This window comes from Ursus arctos, unplaced genomic scaffold, assembly GCF_023065955.2.
Source record: "Ursus arctos isolate Adak ecotype North America unplaced genomic scaffold, UrsArc2.0 scaffold_10, whole genome shotgun sequence".
NCBI lineage: Eukaryota > Metazoa > Chordata > Mammalia > Carnivora > Ursidae > Ursus > Ursus arctos.
The window spans coordinates 48,521,797-48,526,991 of NW_026622764.1; the positions used below are offsets into that span (position 1 = coordinate 48,521,797).

Here is a 5,195-nt window from a genome sequence, read left to right on the forward strand (position 1 = left end):
TCTGTTTTGACAACACAACCATCTGCCGCTCTCCTCTCCTCCTCCTTTTTCCTCTGCATCACCCCCAATCCCCAGCCTCAAACCACTTCATTCCTGTAGCCCAAGACCCAGCATTCTGCAGTCCAGTGTTTTCGGCCCCTAATCCTGTAAAGAGAGCTTTGGCTCTGTTCACGCAGATCATGGGAAAGGGAGATCATAGGGTATCCACTAGGGAACAAACTCCATTTTAGAAACTGTGAAAGCAGTGGTACCAGAAACACATTCTCCACAGCTTTCCACTACCAGTCATAACCGTCCTGTCTATTTTTCCAGCTATGGGTCAAGCAACCACGGCAAGCAGAGGCAAAAGAGTTTGCCTTTTTTTTTTTTTTCTATTGTAAAAACACTACAAGTGTTTGCATATACCTGTCAAAAGGTTCCACTCAGACACTCAAAGCTTTGCCATCTGAACTCAGAATGCAGAACAATCCATGTCGAGGACAGAAATCAGGATTGTATAGCAATCCCCAGATTATGGGTCAGACAGGTGGGATGGTATGATGACAGCAGTGCTCCTGGCCCCTCGTCACCCTGCGCTTGCAGGGTTACACAGAAATGTAATTAAGGGGCTATGCTGGTGTGCCTCTGGTCTCAAGGTTAATTAGCCACTGGAAAATGACACCTTCAGGTGTCCTGGATCATAACAGCACTAGCAGAAGCAGCACAGTTCTAAATTGACAGAACTGACGCCACACGACAGCAGAGTTGAAACCAGCAGAGGTGAAAACAAAGACTGACATAGGTTGCGGCACTGCTGACAAGATGGAAAAGGGACATGTTCCGACTGCCTTTGGGAGAAATAACACTGAAACCAACAAAACCCCATGATGCCCCACTGTTGGGCGTGAGCACCATCCCGTAATTAACTGCGCATGGAAAGCTCCATTGCCTATGCTCCCCGGACCCTCCATTCCAACCACTGGAAGCTGGCATTCCAGAGCCCTGCACCCATGACTCCAACACACATGCCAACTCTCTTACGCCTTTCCAGTTCTTTCACAGAGAAGCTCAAGTCCAGCACCGAGGACTGTGTAAGCACCTCTCACTGAATGTGAAGACGTCGCCGTAGGTCTCTTACCTTCTTGGAGGCTCTTCCGCTCTTGTGGCACTTACCTTCTTGGAGGTTCGTTTCCTTCCAACTTAATGGTCCTTTATTATTCGGTGTCTTTTCTTTTCCAATTTTCAAGCTATGCCCAGACTCGTCTGCTCTGGGATCTGGCACATCCGTGTGACCTGGAAGAGATAAACTCAGTGAGAAAGAGACTTTCTGGCCCTCAACATCGAAGATCCTGGTTTCTCACCAGGTGTTTTTTTGTCTGCCTAGGGAACTGGGTCTCTGCTACCTGGTAAGGGAGTGTGTTGTTGTGGAGGGCGAGGGGGTGGTGGTGAGGGTAGATTTTGTTTCTTTGGGGCATGGCACCCAACCAACCAACATGGAACCCCACTCGGGTTTCTCAGAGCACGGAGGGCAGCGTGCGCTGCTCTGTCTCCCACCAAATCCCCTCTGCTATCAATTTGTAAACAACTCAGCTCTGCCTGCATCGTATGTGAGCAGGCAATGCCAGCGCCACACTGTGCCCTTCCCTGCTCCCAGCCAAGTGCACCTGCTGCCTGGGGCTCTGGCTGCCGCTGTTGCTACTGCTGTTATTATGCTCTGCCATCGCCCGCCCTGCTGCTTGCTGGGCTGGCGGCACATCTTCGGCATGGGGAGGAATGTTTATTAGTTTTAATTGGTGGACACGGCTGGACAGTGACATTTGGGGAGGATTGTGTGTCATTCACCCCGTACCAGGTGCCGGCTGCGATGGAAGACGTAGGTGGATCAACTTAGAATACAACCTATGGATTATTCCCTTTCCAGAACAATGCAGTTGCTGTGACTCTCCCCTACCTATGGGGACACACTCTCCCCTCTTTACCCCGTCCTGTCGTGTGCTTTCCTAAGTGGGAAAGTTTTATTCATTCTGTAATATAGTCTCGTTAAGAAAAAAAATAAAATCCATCCTCTCCCCAAATCATAAATATATAGTCTATGAATGCAAGTATCTTTCTGTGCGACCCAAGCACCGCCCTGAATTGACGGTAAACATTCCTTATGCTGTATGAATTCATATACTTCCTTAGTAATATTCTGAATATCAACTTAGCAAATCGTTTTATACACAAACTGTTTCACTATCACTTTCTACTCCTACTCAACTCTGTAACTAACGTCTCACTGTTAAGAAGCCTCAAAGCTGTGTGCTTTCAATGTACAAGATCTGGTTTTTACATGGTTTTACATTCTTCCGCCTTACGTTGCCTCATTGCTCCTCTTCCAACAGGGGTCAAGCAATAATGGCCCCCAGCAAAGCCGGGCGCAGGCACCGGCGGTCCCTCCAGCAACAGGGCGTGGGAGTTGCTAATTGCCTCGTTTTGACGCCCTAGTCCTGGACTCGTACAAAACCACACAGACACACAGCCCAACCTCGGCAAAGAGTCCTTTTTTCAGGATTCCTTCCTCTACCTTAGCCCCTCAGCAAAGCCTTGCCTTCACCAGACCATCAGAAGCCAAAAACTCTGGCTTGGAGTTGTGGCTTTCCGCTTTAAGAATGGCGGTGTGTGTCACATACAGCTTCTGCTTGTTTACACATTTGTATCAGCCTCAGCGGCTGCAGGACGACCAGAGAGCGGAAGTAGCTTCTGGAGCACAGAGCCAGAAACCGTAAAACTCTTCTGCCACCTAGCGGTGTAGCAAAAGCTGCTCTTATCAGAAAAATGTAACTATGTCTGTAGGACCAGGACTACCAACTTGTTCAACTTTGGCTTCAGTTTAGAAGGAGACAATGAAAACCTATACCCATGTCCTCAAGTGTAGTGATTACGAGTGACCTAAAAGTAATGTTTTAATGATACCAGATCTTTAAACAGTCAACGACCGAACAAAATGCCCGATTGCTGGTAACTAATTATAGGATTCTCAACTGTTGATTTATAAAACAAAGTGACCCAAGCAAATAAAATCCTTATATTGAATTTCTTCTCTAGATTCTCACGGTTATTTATTAATTTTTTTAGTTTGTTTGTTTTACCGTCTGTTGTTTAGCTATATACTAATCCAAAGTGCAGGGAAGGCTTAGAATGCTGTTATAAGTGGAAAGGAGATTAGCTTTGAAAAACTATACAGTGCATGTCCTAGCAGAGTACGTATAGCCATGCAAGGTATCGTCATCCTAAAACACTGGAAAAGAGGGAAAATTCAGGATCTATATAACTAATTCACTATAACACTGCAATTATTGAATCCTATTTTCATAGGGTTTTAAATGACACACACAGGATACAGAAATACTGAAAAATACAATTACTAAGTCATTTCCAAATCACTGCGGAGTGGACCTCTGGCACTGCTTTAACACGAGTGAATGCGATGTCTGATGGAATCGTCCTAGCCATTCCTCTTCAACAGGGTTTGAGGAAGAATGAATACTCTGAAAGAATCTTAGGAAAATGGTCTAAACAGCAGATGGCATGGCTCCTTCTGAGTGCTCAGCATTCAACAGCGAGAGATGTAGATAATGCTGAAAGGTGCAGAAATTGCAGAATCAAGTCTCTTTCTCCCCTCTAAAAATGTAAAATAAGAAAACAAAACCTATGCATCATTTATGGATGCCCCAGGATAGCCTTAAATTATGCAATCCACATACCCATGAAAAGTTGCCTAATGTATTCCCCTACTTCATGATACCGATGGTCCCCTCAGCAAGCGTGCACGCCCACGCGCACACACACACACTCACACTCATTCACTCTCCCAGACGAGTTGGAGAAGCAGGCCTGTATCTACCAAGTGAGTAACATTCATTTCTAAAGCAAATAACACCAGTGAGCAGGGAAGCACAAAGGTATTTGCTAACGAAATGCTTCTTTTATCAACTCAGTGGTCTTCCCTGCTTAGAAAGCTTCTCAAACGTGCATAATGGGATTAAAAGCACTCTCAATAAAGTTCATTACCTTAGTGGTCCTTCCCATCTTCTTGTGAAATTAACTGTATCTCCTCTATGTACATCTACTTAAGGTAGTAATTTAATGGCAATAACGGCTATATCTAAGAGGGTTATTTTTCCCTTGGATCTGCTCCCCCCTTAGAGATCTCTTCATGTTTAGATTAAAAACCAGAAACACCATTTTCTGTTTTAGGTAAATGAAGAAAATGACATAGGAGAAAAAAAAAAAAAGACCTTTTAAAGCAATAATCCTGGAAAATGAGAACGCCACAAATACTTTAATATGAATGCCCAATGGGGAGAAAGAGGAATGAACTAGGTATGTTTTATACTAATCTCATTTTTATTTGGTACTTCATTGCATGCTCTCCTCTGTTCCCCCAACTCCACCTCCATGCACACACACAACCTCACTCCACCTGTTCTGGCAAATCACATCCACTTTCCCTATTTTCAGACACACATTCAAGGCAGGTATTCTTCAGCCGTGTTAGATAGGAGTTTTACATAATGGTGATTTCCCTTCCTTTTATATGGGCAGGGCCTTGATTTTTCTTTTCCACCTTCTCACACTTGACTCTGGAGACCGAGACTCTCCCCAGCACTAAACAGCAACTTACCAAAACTAATCATCATCCCATTGATTAGTGGAGGTAGGCATGTGACCCAGGTGTTCCCAATGCCACGGGAGGTGTGCTGAGGAAGCAGGATGCTGACTCCGGATTCCTATGCCAACAATGGGAAAGAAAGCAGCCTTTAGGACGACAGTAGAGGATGAACACAATTGAGTCTGTGATGACTTTAGACCCTGGGCTCCACTAAACCTAGAGCCCTGACCTTTAAATAAAAGTCAGTGATGTGGCCAAGTGGATCCTAACCCACACCTTTGCTCAATGGTGTGTAGGAGGAAGCACAGATGGCTTCAGATCACGTTCTCCTCCACTGCCAGCTACTTCCAAAACCTAACACTCTATGTCGCGAACTCAAAATTATCCTAACTATTCTAATTACCCATTCTTTTCTCCTTCACGTACACTTACTTATCAAGTAAGATGTACAGGATTGTGTATCTCTTGAATCAACCTTTGTAAATGGAATCACATTCACTATTTTATTTTATTTTTTTTTTAAAGATTTTATTTATTTATTCGACAGAGAGAGAGAGAGCCA

The 5,195-nt window shown here is 44.6% G+C and overlaps 1 long non-coding RNA gene across 1 annotated transcript; it reads right to left on the reverse strand.

Annotated features, from left to right (window-relative positions):
• Window positions 1–1,218: 1,218 nt before the first annotated feature.
• Window positions 1,219–4,739, reverse strand: LOC130542983 (uncharacterized). Its single transcript, XR_008957940.1, has 2 exons — window positions 4,646–4,739; window positions 1,219–1,272 (listed from the first exon to the last, which is right to left on the reverse strand). It is a non-coding gene; the product is annotated as an uncharacterized LOC130542983 (long non-coding RNA).
• Window positions 4,740–5,195: the final 456 nt, after the last annotated feature.